A 19133-nucleotide genomic window follows, 5' to 3' on the forward strand; every position below is an offset into this window, starting at 1 on the left:
TGCACATAGCAGGGAGGTTGAGACTAGATGATCATTGCGGTTCTTTTCAACCCAGGCCATTCTACGATTTTGGCTTAACTGACGAGTGGCTTTATGGCCAGCGTTGCACCCACGCAGTTTGTGCGGTTACAACACGGCCGGGACGGTCTGTGCCCGGGGGTACTCCTGAGCGAGCCGCTCCGCGCCCGTGGTACCGCGCTCACTGACACGCCTGCGCCTCACGGGCAGCGGCGGGTCTCGAACCGACAACCCCCACCGCTCCGACCTCCGGCCCCCCGCGCTGACAGCGCGCTGGGCGGCACCGCGCCGCCGACTCTCGGCACGCTGATTGGCCAGCCCGGCGGACGGCGCAGCCAATGGGGCAGCTCGGAACCGCTGCCGTTCAGGAGCGGCAGCGCGGCCCCGCGCGGCGGCGGTTCGAGGGCAGTGCCGCGGCTCGGGGTTCGAGGCCCATCGGCGCGGCGTGCCGACGCCTCGTCGGTGTCGCGGGCAGCGGGCCGTTCCGCTCCTCGCAACGCGGTGTGAACCCCGCTGGGCTGCTGGTGTGTGTGCATGTCAGGCTCTGCCTTCTGCAGAGCACGCCTGCCATGAAGTCATTTTTGGTGCTGATTGAAATCATCTGTTTTCAGTTCTCTGACAAATTAATTGAACTTTCCTCTGACTCAGGGGCCTTCTGACTCTTGAAGCAGATTTTGTCTACATGCAGCCTCCCAGACGAACACAATTTAATTTTCTAGGCTCTAAACGAACTTTACATTTCCAGAAAGCCAATGAAAGCAGCGTTTGTTCTGGCGATAGCACGTTGGCTCTTACAAACACGGCGCAGGAATAGATGCTTATAACTCGCTTGTTTTACTGCGGCCGATAACCGGCTCTGAGACGTGTGAGATCCTGAGATACGCGGTGCCGATAACGTGCGGGCTACGGGCAGCTTTCCTCCACGGGTGTGAAAACAGCTCTCAGTAAGGAACTGCGAGAGTGCTGCAGGACGGGAACCAGCCGTGTGCTGAGAAAGCACCGCGGGCTGAGGGCTGCTCTGTGCCAGCTGGGTGCCATCCGTGTGGATCAGCAGGACTTGCCGAGCTCAGCAGGAGCACAGTTCCCCTCTGCCCCCCCAAGTCCAGGCTCATCCTTTGGGCTCCTTAACAATATGGCTCACTCCACCATTTTCTTGATCTATCTTTGAGGGCTTTTAAAACTCAGGATAGATTTAAGCCCATTCCCCAAGCTAAGCGTGTGCTCACGTAAGATCTTGCTGGCCTAGGAATGAAGAGGATCTGCTGTTTTTCTTGACCAAGCTGAGTGTTCCATTTTCTCCGCCCCATCCACTCCAAAATAGAACCTTAAATAATTTAACTTTGAAAATCTCCTGGAAAATATTTCTCATCCCTCGTATTAAATGCAGTTAATACAGAAAGACCTCGATGAGCCTCGTGGAAATCAAACCCAACTCCTGTCCTGTGCGACCTAGACTGGCTGCAGAATTTTTGCCATGGATTTCCCCCCCCTCCCTCCCCCCCCCCCCATTTCTAGCTCTTTGTCTTCTAACTAATTTACAGCTGCTATTTCGAGTAGTCAGATCGCCAGCACTGAGTCCACTGAAAGTCTGTGTCCGACTGAAGTGATAGAAAAGGAATTAAAACAAAGATATGAGAATCACAGCAATAGGTAGTTGAAATTTCAACACGAAACCTCAGACCCAAACATTCCCAAATGCCCAGGAAATATGTAAGTGAGCCTGGCCTCCTACTTCATGACTTACCCTGTCTGTGAATTGGCCAAACCAAACCCTCTGATTCCGGGTGCACCTGAGCCTTTTGGTCACCGCCTTTAGTTTCACTGATGTTTTCAATCTGATGACAAATCTGAGCTTTGCAGCTTGCACCTTTCTTTATTTTTAATTCAGTTACATTACCATTTCTAGGACTGTCGCTTGGAAGAAATCACCCTTTGATTTCTAAGCAGAGCAAAGGCAGTAAAAGAGTCTCAGCAGAGCTTTCTGGAGGTACCAGAAGGGAGTGAGTTTAGGGCTGTTACGGTCCATGACCAGAGCACCACGACAGTTTTCAGGCCTGTGTCCACTCTCAGGAGTGCTGGTGCTCTCCAGAGAACAGAAGAAAATGTTAGGAAAATGTCTCAGTCAAATGACACATTTTAGGATGCCAAGTGGTTTGCAATCTGCTTGCATAATAATGTTGATAATGATATTCAGTGTCTTTGCTTAAGCTTTTCTGTATTTATTATGCAAGCCTAAGAGGTCTGTCAAAAACGTAGCTAGAGATTGGACATGGAATCTGCAGCTGTTCAAACTTTTTACTATCCAGCCACAATAGTTACTAAGGCACATTGAAAACTTGCTGTTGTGAGTGTACTATTAACACTTCAGGGCTCTGAAGCAACATGAAAAACAGTCGCTGTTTCAGGCTTTTTCAGAAATGCCATGCAAAAAGGTGGCTATATTCAGCTGGACCACCCAATCCTACCCAGTACTTGCATTTTATGCACTGCTGTGAAATGAAATTGTCTTGGATGCATGTAATCTCGCTATGAATTTGCAAACTTTCACTCTATTCTGGCAAATTCTCCTTGCAACCCCTCACAGTTTTACTTGAATAATAAGGAAAGTAAGTGTAAAGGAAAGATCACCGAGTTGCTTTGCATTTCTGGAGTAATGATGGCAAGTGATTCTTGTGCCATAGGTGAAGGCTGCTGCTGCATGATCTTGAAGGATGGAACGTGCATCCTCATACCATTTTAGGTCAATATCAAGTTACAGGATATGTGCAAGTACACTGAAAAATGGAAGACTTGTTCGTGTTGGTCTGTAATAATCCTTTAGTCCTTCAACAGATGTCATTTGTCAACACTGAGAAATGTCTTTATGTTGAGAAGAATACTGACTTTTATTATATGTCCGTACAATTATGTATATATTATGCAACTCTCCAACAATAGAACATACTCTCCAATTCTCTTTTACCATAGAATTATAGTTTAGAACATCAGCTTTTAATACAGTGAAAAGTGTAGGCATGCAATAAATGAACCAGTAGCCACGAGCTATGACTCAAGTGCGGTCCAAGAGTGTCAACTCAAAACAGTACAGAGCATGAAACAAAAGGGATTTGACCTCCCCTGTTTATATTAGTTTGTGTTGAAGGATGATTTTTATTTTTATTTTTTTTTTCAAAGAAGACAGAGACCTTAACATTTGTGTTTAGAAGCTTGGCTTCAGTCTGGCATCTAGCAGTTCCTTTTGCTCATCCTTCTGCAATGCTAGGATCTACCTGAACTTGCCTTCATTTTCTGTCCTCCCCTGTACTGGCAGGTAATTGCATTTGGTGCGTCTCCCCGGCTGAGAAAGAAAGCAAAACTATGGGATATTGTGCCAGGATCAACTTGTAGGAAGGGTGGAAAATAGAGACAAGCAGGCTGGTGAGCTGACTGTCTGTGTGGTGCCACTGAGCCTGGGGAGCTGGGAAGGAAAGACCATGAGGCTGGCTTCAGACTGAAGTAGGGAGAGAACTCTGCGCTGGGAGCGGAGCCACGCCATCTGATTATTCCATATGGCATCTGAAGCACAACTCCACTTTGTAATCTAAATTGAGCAGAGTGCTTTTAATACAAGAGCCAGATAATAAGGCAATGAACTCAGGGAATCTTGTCTCAGCTTTTAAGCTGCATTTCTCTTCATCTGTGCTCATACCCCTTCTAATTCAGTTTGCTTGCAAATGGAGCTTGTTGAGGAAAGCAAAGAGTTGATTAGCAGCTAACGCTCATTTAATAATGGAACAAAATTAGTTTTTCAGCGAAGGGGAATTCACTTCAGGAAGAAAGAGGAGTAACATGCAAAGACTGCATCAACCAAACAGGAAATGGAAATGGTCCCATGTGGTTTAGGTAGTTTTGATTGCGATGCCAAGGGTGTAAATCACCGAACAGCTTCTCGGCAGCAGTGCAGCCCAGAGCTGTTGTTGGCTTTCCCTCTCTTCCCGGCTGCTCCAAGGTGGCGGATCCCCTCCAGCTGCCTCTCTTCGCCTTCAGGGAGGGCAGAGCTGGGGGACCTGATCACAGCTGCTCTGCTGCCTTCACGCTGCGTCACTGCTGCCACCAGACACTCAGCCACTGCCTGAGATTGCTGAGAAAATATTTGCGACTCGTATTTACAAACAGTTGCTGGACAGAATTTGTCTGCATTTGTCAAACAATTCTGAGCAGGAAATCAGTTACGAGAAATAGGTACTCCGTGTGGTGCAGACCATGGAAAGTATGTGTGCAGATGTGCATATTGTCTAACATAGCTAACATGCTGACAGAATATGAAATACAGGGAGTACAACTAGGAGATGTAGCAGAGCTGTTTGATGGCTTTTTTTTCTTGCCCATATTGTGGTGATGGATTATGTCAGTTAAACATTTTAGGAAACAGAAGCCACTTCTCCATAGGAACTTACCAGCGGTAGTCACAGCTGAACCACGGACAGCCCATGTTTGAATACAGAGCGATGCCAGCCTTGAGTGAATGAGTTTTAAAAGCAGCATCACATAAATGTGTCTGAATAAAATAAGAGTGGATCGGAAGCGGTTCCTGAGACTTAAGTGAATGACCTTTCTTGCTGTTGTCATTCCAAATGTTTGGCAGGCTCCCCTCTGACCACTATATTTCATTTCCATGCACCCTTGTACTTCCCAGTTCCGTCCAGGAGCAGAAGCAGAAGTAATAAAATACCACAAGAAAAGCTATTCTTGTGATATTTCCGGTCCTACTGGATGCAGCACCAACAGGAAGTCTCATGAGAAAGTCTGTTCCTTTTCAGTTTCCAGGCCCCCTTTGTAAACCCAAGCAAGTTGGTTGAAATAAGCTTTGGGGAATTAAGCTCCTTCTCCCAGCTTTGTCAAATGCCATCCTCCCTTCTGGCAAGGCACGAGAGCCTTGCAGCAGGTGATGCTCGTGGCTGTCCATCTGCCATGCATGCCCAGACCCTGTGGCCTGCACAGCCTGCATGGCATGCTCTGGGTGGGCTTCCTGTCCCCCAGGGGCCTGGGATGGTGGAGGTGGAAATTGGTAAAGAGAGTCACAGGAGCAGCCCACAGAAACTGCCACAGCAAATTCAATAAAAAGCCGCTATCCTTAAGAGTATTTATATGATTCTCATCTTTCCTTTCCTGCTATTGCCCTCTATGTGCTGCAGGCAGGACGGCGAAGGAGCTGTGCCTGCTGGTTCTGCTTGCCTTATATGTTGGGTTTCGGGTGATAATTCAGTTTGGCCGTATGCATGGGAGTCGTGCCGCCTCTAAGCCCAAGAAATGCCACCCAGGGTCCGGTTCCCAGCCCACAGGCACCAGAGGGAACCTTTCTGTTGACTTCGTAGGGCAGCCGGTCAAGTCCACAGAGACCTGCAGAGCTTCAAACCTCCCTGCAGAGTTTTGCGGAAGCGCTGCTGCTCAGCTCGCTGATGGACACACACGCCGTCAAAGATGATGACTCAGACGTAAAGCCTTCCTGAAATGTCGCTCTGAAGAATAAATGCCTTCCCTCTTGGTAACCGATACAGTATTTCTGGCTCTCCAGCTGCAGCCCCAGATTGCAATTGCAGTGTCACTTTGGCAGTTGAAAAACCTTGTCATAGTCATCTGCTTCGACACCGAGTGTCTAGTCCAACTGACTGCGGGCCTCCACCAGGCTTTGTTTCCCTCACATGCAGCCAGGATGCAGGTTTCTAATGATGTTTGATACTCGGGACATTTGGAGCTGGAATGCAACCACTTAAAACTGTTTGGTTTGTCACTTTTGGACTTGCTACATAAGGCTCTGTTAATACAAACAGGCCTGTTTGTGATATTCATCAGACAGTGGAAGAAATTCCTCTGATGTCTGTATAATGCAGTGAGCAGACTCCTTGATTATTAACATACTGATTGTGTACTCTTATTTCAGTTGTTAGCTCAGCACTGGGGAAAGAGAGCTGGGGGAATAAAAAATGTAAGACACATGACATGCTTGGGATTTGGTCTGTGAAACTGGAAAAAATATTTACACAGTTAGATCGTGTTATTGTCATTCTTTCCTTTTATGTAATATTTGGAGAAGCCGCTGAATTTTTAGTTCTTACCGAAATCAAGCCACACCTCTGAGCATTGTAGGAGCGGGGATGGGTTCAGCATGTCTCCATCCTTTCTTAATCCTTTCATTGATGTACTCATTAGTGCTGGCACAGTGATCATCTGATGCATTCTCTTCCCTCCCGAGCACTTCCTTAAGCTCAGCATTTACATCCGCGCTGAACTTGGAGCCCAGCGGCGGGGACTCTCGAACGCTCGCCGGGTGCTGCCCAGCCATGCTCCTGTTTGTGGCTGCTGGATGCAGAGCCTCGCACTCTCCCTGGAGCTAACCACATCTTTGTCGCCAGCCCTCAGTAAAAGCTGCAGAGTCAGGAACCCCGCCTTGCTTGATGGTGCATGAAAGTAGCCCCTCCAGTACAAGCCGCAGCAATCGACGTGCTTTGTATTCCCTGGCCAGAAATAACTCTGGTGGGTATCAGTTGCTGCATCCTGTCACCAGCTTCTTAACACTTTGCAATACTTTCATTTATTAATTAGGCATTTTTGATGCCTTAGTCATAGAAAATACAGCAGATACTTTTTGTATTACTCAGTGTTTTCGTCCCTTGGGTATTATATCTTCTTTTAATTTACTCTCTGTTGTTTTTGTGAAGGAACTTTCACTTTTGGTTAGTTTCAGAGCCCACCCTGGATATCCCCTGGATGGGCTGAAGTGCATCAGCTAGGACATTAAGTAGCATTAATGTGGAAATTCAGAATCCAAACAGAACTTGTCCTGTTGCCCAACAATGAGTCATTGTCCTTTTTCTCTTTTCGGCCAACAGCAGATTCAGAAGCTGTGAGACAGTTTCCTGGAGATAAGAGATAAATCGGAGGGAAACCTGGCAAAAAGATGATGGTCAAGCTGCAAGATATCATTTCCTCCAAAGCCCCTACATACTAATTAACCATTCCAAGCATATTTTCATCAGCATTTAGGGATTTCCTCATCAAAATAAACTTCCTCCCATGTTATCTTCATTTTTGACATCCGGTGGTACGGTCTGATAGAAGAATCAGGGTTAGAATTCTTAGTATTGGGTTGTGTATGTGTTTCTGTGTGTGTATATGCACAAGCACCACACACACACACACACACGCACGATTGAAGCCTTGCCAGTATTACTTAGGAATTTTAATGCCTCCTCCAAAGTCCTCTGTAGTCAGCAAGAGATTTTCTGTTAACTTCAATAGTAGCAGTATCGAGCCTCGATCCTTCCGCATCCAGATTTTTTCATTTATGCCTTATGACTTGTTTATAACAAACTACAGATGGGCTTGAGTCATAAAGTTCAGAGTATTTGGTTTAGAGGTTTTGCTTTGGGCCCATCCCTTTAATGTAGTGCTTATTCCAGACCTGCCTTTTAAAAGGAAAATATTGTCAGAATGAAAGTGTATGTGCAATAAACAAACTTCTCATTTCCTTCCTCTTAAGTTTTTCCTCTTTCTGAAGCCGATTCCTTAACTGGACAATTAGTTTTAGGACTGCCATTGAATGCAAACCTGTCATACCTGATTTGCAATCTTTTCTGTTTCAAGTGCTATCAATTATTTTCTAACTAGATGCTCCTGTGGGATCAGCTGTCACTAAGAGCAAATTTGAACACAATGGGTTGCTTCCTATTTCCAAAAGAATCTGAAGACTGTCAAAGCTTGACAGGCAGCTCCAATTTTAAGATGAAACAGATAAAGTCGGGTTTCCCTGTTAGGTGCTTTTGAACACAAGTAGATAAAGGAGGCATTGTTTCCAAAGAGGGGATGCCATTTATAGTTCAAATTCACTCTTATTAAGAACAAACTGCAGTTGCTTTAAACACACAGTCAAATACATTTGCACTGCAAGAGGTAATAAAATACCAATGAGTCTTTGTAAATGTTTCTGCAGACCTTGCTGCACTTACAAATTTGACTTTCTTTTTTTCTTTTTTTAATGAGAGATTGAGTGAAATACTTTAAAAGTCGGTGTATGATAGGAGCTAACTGTTGTGTAGATCAAAAAGGTAAAGTGTGGATTTTGTAAACAAATACGCTGGCAGTCATCAAGAAGTTAAATTTATCTAACCGTGGTTTTGAAGATGTGTCATGAATTGGATGCCTTGGTAATTATCTATGTACATTCCGCATGACGATCAAGCATGTGTTGTTTTAGTGATGTCGTAAGTGAGAAGTGTTACAACATTTAGACCTAAGTTAGCACTAACTTTGTTTTGTTCCACACAACTTTTGTTTCAGGGTAAGATGGTGCTATTGAATCATTCATTTGTGCAAAGAGTTGTGAGATTATCATTGACTGTGGGGAAGAGTATTCTGAGCTGCTGCTCAGGTTAGTGGTTTAAAAGGTCTGAAGTGTTCAAGGTGTCCAGAGAATCACTATTGGCTCTGGACACATTTATTACCTGCTTCAGGAAAGTGAGTAGTCCTTCCAGTCTCCTTCTGTTTGAAAAGTCAGTCTTTTTGCACATTTGGTTGGCGACCAGTGTGTCATTTGTTTGGTTGAGTCTGCCCTGCGTCTTCACCCACTATGTAAAGGGCAAAGAACTCTTTGCAAAGCAAGGCAAAAGACTTTCTTATTCAAGCAACTAATCACATGCCCGATGACTGCAAAAATTACTCAGATACTAAAACTTCTGATTTTGTTGTGTCTTACTGAATGAAAATTTGACAGGCTTTGTTGTAGGAGGTCTTTTCAGATGCACATATGAAATGTAGCTGAGAGAGGGAGAGAGTGTTTTTTTTTCTTCCTCCCTCTAAAATAAGAAACAATCATAGCAGGAAATATGAAAGGAAATTGTGATGATTTGAGTTTGACGTTTGCAGTCAATGTAACATTTTAAGCTCAAATGTTTTGAAAATCTTCAATTAAGACCAACGTAAAGGCAGAGAAAAATTCATTCAGAAGCATTACAGTTGGGAAAACACCAAGGAATGGTACATATTCTTAGACAGAGAAGTATTGTACAACCTGAATATAGCTGTTGCAATGTTGATGGATTGTTTCCAGAGTGGATCAAAAGGAAGAATTTTGGCCACGAAGGTAACTCGTGTGATATACCAAATGGAGGAAAGCAATGTTATTTCCACTTGCAAAATCATAGGGCTCCATTGCCACTCTTTCACAATCACCAAATTAGAATCAGGTGTTAATTAGCACTTGTGTTTGGCAAGCTCCGTTTATTGAGAACATTTGCCTTGGTCAGACGTTTGATTATTTTGGCTCTAAAACCTGGTTTACATTGATTTAATCATTAGAATACCCTCTTTTAAGGCTTTCAAATGATGCAATTAAGTGCAAGTACCACATCTCCTGCACAGCCACAAGGATCTCAACAGTTATGATTAATCCAGTAGACACAAATAAGTGTAATTTTCTGCCATGTAGCGGGGTCTAATTTTGTAGCAGTGCATGTGTCAGTTATTAAAATAATATATATTTTGCTTGCCCATTGCTATCGTTGTGCATTGTTATGTTTATATACCTTGATGTAATTCTAGGCATCTTTACTGAGTTCCCAAAGGAAAAACACAAAATGTTTATTGTATGGAGACGTGACAGTACACATCCAATTTGAAACTCCAGCCATTCACAAAAACATCTCGGTCTTACGATTGCATCCAGAAAGCAAATAGAGGCTGTGGCACAAGCGTAGTACAAACCTATCATCTGCCTTCACAAGAACTACTCGCTCCTTCTTAAATCGTCAATTCATAAGTAAGATATTTCCTTTTAGAAGCTGTTCATCTGCTTAACCATTTATATTTATCTGCTTTCCAAGACCTTTGTGGCAGCTCAGATATTTCGGAGTATTCTTTTAAACGTTTCTGTTGCTTGTGTTATTGTATAATTTGGAACAATTTGCTAACAATTTAAAATTACGTATTTAAACTAAAATCTTCCAGTTCTAATGATCAGTTTGAAGGCACAAAAGTGACTCACAATAATGGTTTACCTGTAATTTAAAAATCTTGCTCCTGCTTTTTGGTAGTGAGTAATAATTCTGTGTAGTTGAGATTTTGCTATCAGTTGGAGAAAACAGCAAATACCGTGGTAAAATTAATAACGTTTTTTGCTTATAAAACTTGCCATTCATATGTTCACTTTTTTACATTTCAGTGTTGCATTTAGTTCTGACAGGAAGGGCTTTCATTATCTTTACCTTGTCTAATCAATACTCCACTCTACAAGCATGGCCAGAGTTTCTAATAGACCTACTGGCCAGAGCTGAGGTGTCAGGATCCAGCACTTCGTATTTAATTTAATTCCCATATGACAGAAGAAAAACACCCTGACAAAAGGAAGTCATCTCTCAGAGGAGTGCTAAATCTACTCCTCGAATAGCCTTACAATGGTGATTTTTATCAGATGAGTCATCTGCCAGGTTTTATGAATCGGCGCTCATGTTGTGGATCCACTGGGGGTTTGTACTTCTCTCCATGACAATGACATTGGAGGAGTAATGAGGAGGCAGCTGCTTAGATCAAGTGGCAAAGTCTGTCCACTCCTAAGCCTGTAGCCAAAATCAACAGTGTGTCTTTACAGTTGATCTAGGGAATGATGTTACAAAAATGGGATGTTTGCACTAATGACTTAGTCAAATACATCTGGAGCCTTTTTCCCTGAAGAAATGAAACTGATGTAATAACACAGCACAGTCTCCTTATTATGTAAATCATGAGGCAGAAAGCTGAGGACGTTATTTAAAGAAAACTGAAGAAAGCTGAAGATTTGCTCAAGTAATTTCCCGTTTTTACCCCAGATGAGATTTTGCAGATGGCAGGAAGGAATACAGAAGGATGCAAACCATCTAGCTTCCAAATGTGAGACGATTCTCTTCTTACAGTGAGTATTTAAGCCACTGAAAACATGGAATTTTCTACAACAGATGTATCTGAATGCTTTTTGAGCAAGAAAACCAATCCAGACTTTATTTACACTTCCTGTATGTTGAAAATCAAGGTTACCACTGGTGGTGGGATTCTGAAGGCGTGAATTTTAAGAGGTGCTTAAAGACACACTCTGTTCTTGAGCCCAGCAAATCTCTCTAGCTTGAAAATGGAACTTTCCTACTTGTCACTCTAACTGAAACTTGGATACAATGGGAAACTGGGAAAGAATGGACTAGAATGCTTTCTCTGAGTTTTGACTGGTCGTGCAGAGTTCATCTTTAATTCATCTAAAGTTTGCGGTTGACATTTCGACTTATTTTATTCAAGACATTTGGGATCATGATATATTTTTGGAAGACTTTTTTTCCCACAACTTGATTCAAAATGTACCATCTAGATATGAAAGTAAAGCTTCATGGGTTGCTGCAGGTGGATGAAGAGAAATGAACCTACAGGCCGTTCCCTCAGCTCTCAGCAAAGCCATGTCAGTGCCCTTACACAGCAAAAAGAAACCCAAACAACTCAGTCGCTTTACTCTTCTGGCACAGCAAGATTTTTCTTGCTGTGTAGAAAGCAAGTAGATAAAGCAGATCTTTGCAAGAGACAATGTTTTTAGGGGTGGAATTCAGAGATAAAGTTCTCTAGGGAGTGCTGCCTGCCACAGAGCACACCTGAGTCTGCTTGACTTGCCCATCAAGGCCTATTCCTTTTACACTTCATGTTCAGCACAGGAAAAGGTGTAGAGATGTTAGTGCATTGCAGCTTGGTGCACTTCTGGAAAGAGCTCAAGTGCTTCAGAGATGAGATGATTACGTGTATGAATTTACATAAACGAGAACAGAGAAGAGTTACTTTAAGTTTTGGAGGCTTACCAAGAGCTGAGGTGAGGCAGACAACCCATTATACTGCTCTGCATCATTCACTGCCCGTTGAATTTGCAGAATATGGCTTATTATGTATAGCTCAGGTGTTGGTCAAGATGTTGATGACTTTCACTTATTCAGCAGTTTCAATCCAGTGTAACTTCTCTTATAGGAGAACAACATTTTGCACTTTAAAAATCAACTTTTTTTTTCTTTTTTTTTTTTTTACTTCTTTCTGATATTTTTCCCTCCTAATTTGCATGGTGAATCTCCCTTCAGGGGACCAAGAACTTCCAGCACATATGAGTAAACTGTTAATCTGAAACAAAGCTGTAGCCAGAAATCAGAAGTTATGACTACAGCTAAGTAAAATGTTCCTGTATAGTAGAGAAGCCAGATTTTCCATTCTGCACTGAAAAATCCAAAGACTTCAGTTACCTCATCAAAGGCAGCAAATCATCACGTATTCTCCCTCTGTCTGCCCTTGCCCTAGCCAAGCGTTCAAGGCTCCAGCTGACAACCTCTGCTGAATCTCACTGGGGCAGCAGGAGGGGTTACTCATGCATGTGGAAAGGCACAAGGAGCAGACCCGTGTCAGATCCTCTGTTACTGTATCTTGTTTTCAAACCGTATTGATGGCAGCTAAGGAGACTTGATGAAGAGTTCATGGTGATAGCCTCTAGCACAGAACCAGAGCAGACAACTGGTGGCAATAACACCTTAAACCCTAACTGTTAGTTCTGGGAACACTGATCTGCAGGAGCCTTCACTTTCTACCTTTTTTCCCCTTTTACCGTATTTGCCTGCTCCTATTTCTGGTTTATTGCTGTCTGCTTTCCTAACATCTTTAGGCTGCAGTGTGCATGATAATTCACTAGTTTTAAGACAGTTAGCATTTTTACACGTTTACAGACATCTGTCTAAATATGCAGAATAGAGGCTCAATCATTCCCCTAGTTGAAGGCTGTGTAAAGTGTATGTTTTGCACCTCCTAATCTCACTATCTGTATTTAATAGCAAAAAACTAATTATAGGACTGCATGAAAATTTTCTTCCTGACCGTGTCAAGATTCACTTGTATAAACAGGATGTTTGTGTACTCAAAGGCATCATCAGCTACAGATATGGTACTTCCTTCAACAATCTTATTGATAGATTTTGCTATTAGGCTCTTCCTATTTTTTTCACCTCTGAATAGCCTGATCAATAGGATGAGTGTTTCAATTTGCATGTATCTTTAGCCTTGAATGTTTGTATGGCTTGCAATTAAAGAGTAAGGTACTGAGGCTCTCTGCTAATAAGCAGGGGCTTTTTAGTCATGTCTTGATTGGCTATAGCATAGACCAGGTTAACATCCTTAATGGAATAATGTTCTGCTGAAGATAGCAAAGCATACTTCCCTGCACTGTTGGGATCTGGGTTCAAGCAAGAACTTATTATTTCTGAAATATGGAATGCATTTGCGCTTGGAACACATGTCCTTTTTATGCCCTCTGGTTCATGAGCTGGTTGCAAAGCTACAAATTTGCTATAAAATTCCTTTTAAGGTGCAGTGCTGCTAGAAATTTGTAGAAAAATAGAGACCCTTTCATCCTTTGTATTTAAACATGCAATTTGCTTTAACAGGATCTGATCAACCATTAAAACCCACTCTGTGTTTTATGTGTTTAACAAAAAACATACTTGCACAAGTAAAATAGACTGCATGAAAGGCTCCAATACACCTATTTATGTTTCACATATAACAAGGTCTTGCAGAACCCCTTTTGTCCTGAGGAGTTTAACAACCCCGGTGGAAGGCTGAGCCCCCTGGAAGGAGAGTTGCAGCTCAGCACCTTGCCAGCACAACACCTTTGCTCCTTTGGGCTTTGAGTTGGCAGTCCTAGAGCATAGGCTCAGTTTCTATGAGAGGAATGCTCCAACATAGTGCTTAAGTCAAAGCATACCTGTGATTAATTCCAGCAATCATCTATCTAAGAAAGTTGGCACTTCTCTTTTGTCAGAGAATGGCTGGCCAAGTGGTCAGTTCAAGGGGCTCCATCTTAGCTGAAATGCTGGGGTGCTGCTGGAGTATGAACCACAAGGAAAGTTTCAAAGTCTAGAGAGTTTTAAAGTCTGGGAGAGGATGCTAGTTCCTTAGAAGTGTTTACATGGAGTGTCTAATGCTGAATGTCTCTAATGTCACTAACATGACACTCAAAAGAAAGTATTTCTGAGTGTTCAAAGTGTCATCTGAAGGACATGCAAGGTCTCTTGTGATAGGACAGGGGAAATGATTTCAAACTAATGGAGGGGAGATTTGGACTGGATATAAGGAAGAAAGTCTTTACAGTGAGGGCAGTGAGGCACTGGTACAGGTTGCACAGAGTGGTGGATGCTGCATCCTTGGAGACACCAAAGGTCAGGATGGGCTGTGAGCACCTGATCTAGTGCAGGTGTCCATGTTCATTGCAGGGGAGTTGGACCAGATGGCCTTTAAGAGTCCCTTCCAGCTCAAATGATTCTATGATTCTATGAAAACTGAGTATTAACTAACTCTTTCATTTTTATAAGTGATTGATTAGCTATAGAATTACAAGTTTTGCCTCTTTTTTTTTTTTTTTGGTGAAGAGGATTTTTTCATGTAGTTCTGTTTGTTTACACACATATGCAAAGCTTTGCTTTCTTGCAGACATCAAGCAACAAAGAATATTTATTTGCTGTTCAAAGGCCTTCTCACAAGCAGCACTTAGCTCAAAAGCCTATTCTCTTAGCTTTCCTCAACATGGTTTTTTTCCAGTGTATCTTCTAGCTTTGTGTTTGCTTGTTTGTTTGTTTGTTTGTTCTGTCCTTAATTCTCAATTGCTTTCTCTTGCTTTTGGGGGGATTTTTAAAAATCTTTTCAGAAACACATAAAAATAATAATAAAAATATGGACTCAGCTGACTGAGTCCATATGTCTGTATTGTAGGTACTATGGTTTCAACTATCAGATCCTATAAAGTTATTTATAGATTACCAGGAAGACACCATAAACATAAGCACTAGAGGAAAATAAAAAAATTGTTTGTGTGAAAAACAGAGATATTTCAAAGATATTTTCAGACTTTGAACTAAAGTTTTTTAATTTATTTGATATCTTGTCCTGTGTATTTCTGTAGGTGTTTTGTTTTCCTTGCCGTCATTAGCAGCAACATAATGGAAGCTGTTAACTAAAGATTTCATGTTTTCTTTCCTTTTTGAAATTGTTTCTGACCATGACATCCCAGTAATTTCCCATCAGTTCAATGGATACAGCCAGGACTACACCAGACTGAGTCATTGTGATTTATAAGATAGTAATAAATAAGTATTCTCCTGCTTTTCACACATGTATATATATTTAAAGCTAAGGATTACCTCTGTGTAACTAGTTTTAAAAGAATATTTTACCATGCAAGGTTGTCATATTTGCCTCCTTGCTCTTTATTCAGAGCCCAAATCTTTTGACTGACCAAATGATCCTAAGACCTCTGAAATATTCTGTCATCTTTCTAATTGGATACACTGATGTCTGCTGGAAAACAGATGTGATCAACTGCAGTTGTCTGTGAAGCTGAAACAAAATGCAGCATGTTTTCTCAGGAAAACTTTATCAGTAACTTTACCTCCTCACAAAACATAGACATAATCCATAAATAAAAGAGTTGCCATTTGATGAGAAGGAGGAAATTCTATCTTAGTCAATGACAGGGAAAGTGAAATGTGGTCACCCAGAGTTCCTGCAATCAAAGCCTACTCATGCTTACTTTAATTATTCTGATGTGCGTTCCCATTCAACTTTAATAGTACTGCTTGTACCAGTAAAGGTTCTCAATTGCAAGGGTCACGTTTGCTTTGTTTTCTTCATCTGTGGTTTAGACTTAGAAAGGCTGCACAAAGGACAGGGATCCTTTGAGAGAGCCCTCTGTTTGCTCAGTCCTGCCTTGCCTGGGAGAGACCAGCACAGATCCAGTGGTTGATTTTGGGAATGCCCTGATAGCAATAGCGTGGGAGGGAGGGAGGAAGCTGCTCTTAAGAAGCCGTGGGACTCAAAACCAAAGCAAAAGGTGTTGTTGGATGGCAAAGGCTGGATGGCAAAAATCACTGACTACCCAGAGTAAAGAACAGAGGAAACCAATAAAATCAAATAGATCAGTCAAGGAGGTGACTGCAGCAATTGTTACATTTTTGTACATTTTATTATTTGTAATTTTTGCTTTAATTTCACCAATCCCAGTGAGTATCAGAAAGTAAAAATTTTATTTAGCAAAGTTAGATGGAATTGGGAACACATCTACAAAGTACAATTATGGCTGAGTAACTTGATTTTCTGTGGGGACTGCAGAACTGGTGAGAAGGGAGGAGTACTGCAAATGCTAATTATTTTGATCATTGGAGAATTTGTTACGTCCAAGAATTTTAGAGAGTTTTGGTATTGTTCAAAGCTCCACATGGGTTTGGTCTAAGGCTTTGGCCATCCGTGATGGAGTCGTACTTGGGCCTCACCTCTTCTTTGTATGTAAATGGTGAGGTTATTTACATAAAATCTATCTTCTTTTCTTGGAAAATGTTATGTTTCAATCAGCCACTCTTTATCTTTGTACAGGGTCAGGTCTGTCTTGGAGAACTCATCCCCATAGAAGCAAGAGGGAGGCTGTTCCAGTAACTCTTGTGGGAGGTCTAGCTGGGAAGCCATCATTGGCAGCACCGCACTCCCCCTGTTCCCAGACAGGATTTCAGCCCATTACAAGGACTAGCTCAGCTCCTGCCTCTGGTGCTTTGGTCTGCTAGAAAACTCAGACATCAATAAGGCAGTTAAGGTAGGTAACATCTTTAGGTATTATTTACCTGTTAAGGTTAAGGCACGTCTTCCTTTTATGTGAAAGTCAAACTCCTTTTGTCAGCATATAGCTTTAGGAACTCTGTGATCTACAATCGCCAGAGTTCTACAATGCTTGTGCTTTTATCTTGGTACAGTTTAGTACAGAGGTCTCGCAGATATCTAAAAACAACTTTTCAATATACATTTATCATTAATTTTATTTGCAATAATAATGTCAGTAATCAAACTGAAATCAAAGGATGGATAGGGGTTTGACTTTAGACTGTCATTCTTGTGCATTTCAAAGCACATTCAGAACAAATAAAAAATTATAAGAATAAATTAGTGAATGGTATTATATCTTTTCAGAGGACACAGGCTCTCCTAGTTTCCACGAAAACTGTTCTGCAGCCAGCTGCTTATGCAGCTGACATTTGCTTACTGAGCCAAATCCATATCTGAGGGCAGACCAGAGGGAATGTGTCTATTCTGGTTCCTGAGAAATGAAGCAGACAAGGGCTATTTCTAGTGGCCTTTCAGGTCCAGTGTGGGTGGCTGAGAACTTTCAATCGAAGTCACCCCTTTCAAAATTGAGTTCAGTGGTAGGAATTTTGAATAAAACTCAAAACATTAAACCCGGAAAAGGAGGAGACTGCATCAGTTTGTTATCATGACCCAAACAATATCTCCCTTTCCTGAAATAAGAATGTTTTCTTCAAGAAACAAACAAACAAACAAAAAACAATGAAAAAGAAAAAAGTGTATAAGAATGAATTTTAATATTACAAGGCACTAAAACCAAGGAAAAGTGTCCTGGCTTCCTTTCTTCAGAACATTTTGTTAGGCTTCTGATAAACTAGGAAATACAGAAAATGCTGTCACCTTGGGCCAACAAACAAAACAATGCTTGCAGATGTGTGGAAGGCTCAAAAAAGAGGCGTTTTTTTTTCTTTACAAAGTATACAATAAAATTCAGCCAGTGTATGTGACTATGATAAAGGGGAGGAGGAAAAATAGCAAGGCAATGAAGGTCAAAGATTTCTAAACACGGATACTTAGTTCTGGCTATTTCTTCAAATGAATTATGTTGAGAGTGGCTTATAAATCTCAGAACTTCTCCCCAAACCATTTAAAGTTAAATTTGTCTTCTTATGGTGATTTAACCCAGTATTCTTTATTCAGTGAAGGGAAGCATCTATACACTATGTCTGTTTTGAATGGCCTTGGTTTTGAATCCTTGCTTACCCTAAATAAGATCTGAGATGGTTTCTTCTGAATGTTAGAAGATGAAGAAGTAGTGGGTACGTTGTTTCTAAAATGTAGTCTAGTGATAAACGTTGGTAAATGTTTGTGTTCCATTTTTAAAGCATTTTGAAAATAGACGTAGTCTGAAAGGAAAGAGGGGAAAACGAGTAGGTATTTCATTTTTTATCAAAGACCAGCCATACATAAATTGCTACACAATGGCAATTGCATGCAGGGGTAGCGCCTGGACTTATAGTGAACCATAGCATTTCATAAACTTGTAGAGCTAAGCATAAAGTGCTACTATTGGGATTCTGCATGACCGAGTATTTGCTCACTTAAACCCCAGGGTAGAGGAGAAATTTTCATGGAGCTTATAGTGATTTATAATGGGAAGCATAGGCTTTTTCATAGACATTGTTCTCACTGACAGTGTAAAGAAAGAGAGCACTAAATCTCTTCTCATCATAACTAATGATTAAGTCAGCAGCTTTTTTGGCGAATACAGAATGCCCTTCTACAAAAACAAAGTATTCTATTGTGATGTATTACATTTAAAAAACCCATAAGTATCCCATAAGGCTATTGCAATATTTTTAACTAGATCTTCCCTCTTTGTCACCATATTGAAATAAATGGAATGTGTCAGACTGAGTAATGCTCTTTCAATAAGTTTTTAGGAGCTCACTTAGAAGTTTGGCAAAATATAAAGAAACGAGGAAAACTTTCTCAGGATCCTCTATGGCCTGAATGAAAGATTGGTCCATTAAGGAGAAAAGCTTATGCTGATGCTGACACTAATAAATGGGATGGGGAAGGATATTTCTGCTTAGTTTGGGCTACCTTGCTCCAATTTGGCTGCTTCAAGTTGCCCTCTGAAATAAATCAGCCAGTTGATGATGATGCATTGCGTTACAAAGTTCCCATCAATATAATAGGAAAATCAGTTCTGTTTGAGTTCAAATGCGAACTCACCCTCAACTATTAGGAGTCAAAGGGACAGCAGTCACTGAAAAATTAACTTCCCTGCATCTGCTGTTCAGACCTGCATTTGAACTAAAGCATTCTTCCTTGGGAGGGTATTTCCGTTATTCACTCTGGATACTGAAATTGCTTTAACTTCATATGTTAAGTGAAAGAAAACGCCATGGGTTTATTAGGCTGTCCCTTCCCCAGTGCTTCCATTTCAGATGCTATTTCAACCCTGCTGAAGTCAG

General features: G+C 41.6%; 1 long non-coding RNA gene across 4 annotated transcripts in view; it reads left to right on the top strand.

Moving 5' to 3' along the window:
* The window catches only part of LOC121110951, a 238051-nt gene that overhangs the window by 180109 nt on the left and 38809 nt on the right, over positions 1-19133 (top strand). For all 4 annotated transcript variants that reach the window (XR_006939448.1, XR_005860397.2, XR_006939449.1 and 1 more), the window contains one exon: positions 16456-16669. This is a non-coding gene — a long non-coding RNA (uncharacterized LOC121110951). The remainder of the gene's footprint in view (positions 1-16455; positions 16670-19133) is intronic.

This window comes from Gallus gallus, chromosome 5 (genome assembly GCF_016699485.2).
Source record: "Gallus gallus isolate bGalGal1 chromosome 5, bGalGal1.mat.broiler.GRCg7b, whole genome shotgun sequence".
Classification (NCBI taxonomy): domain Eukaryota; kingdom Metazoa; phylum Chordata; class Aves; order Galliformes; family Phasianidae; genus Gallus; species Gallus gallus.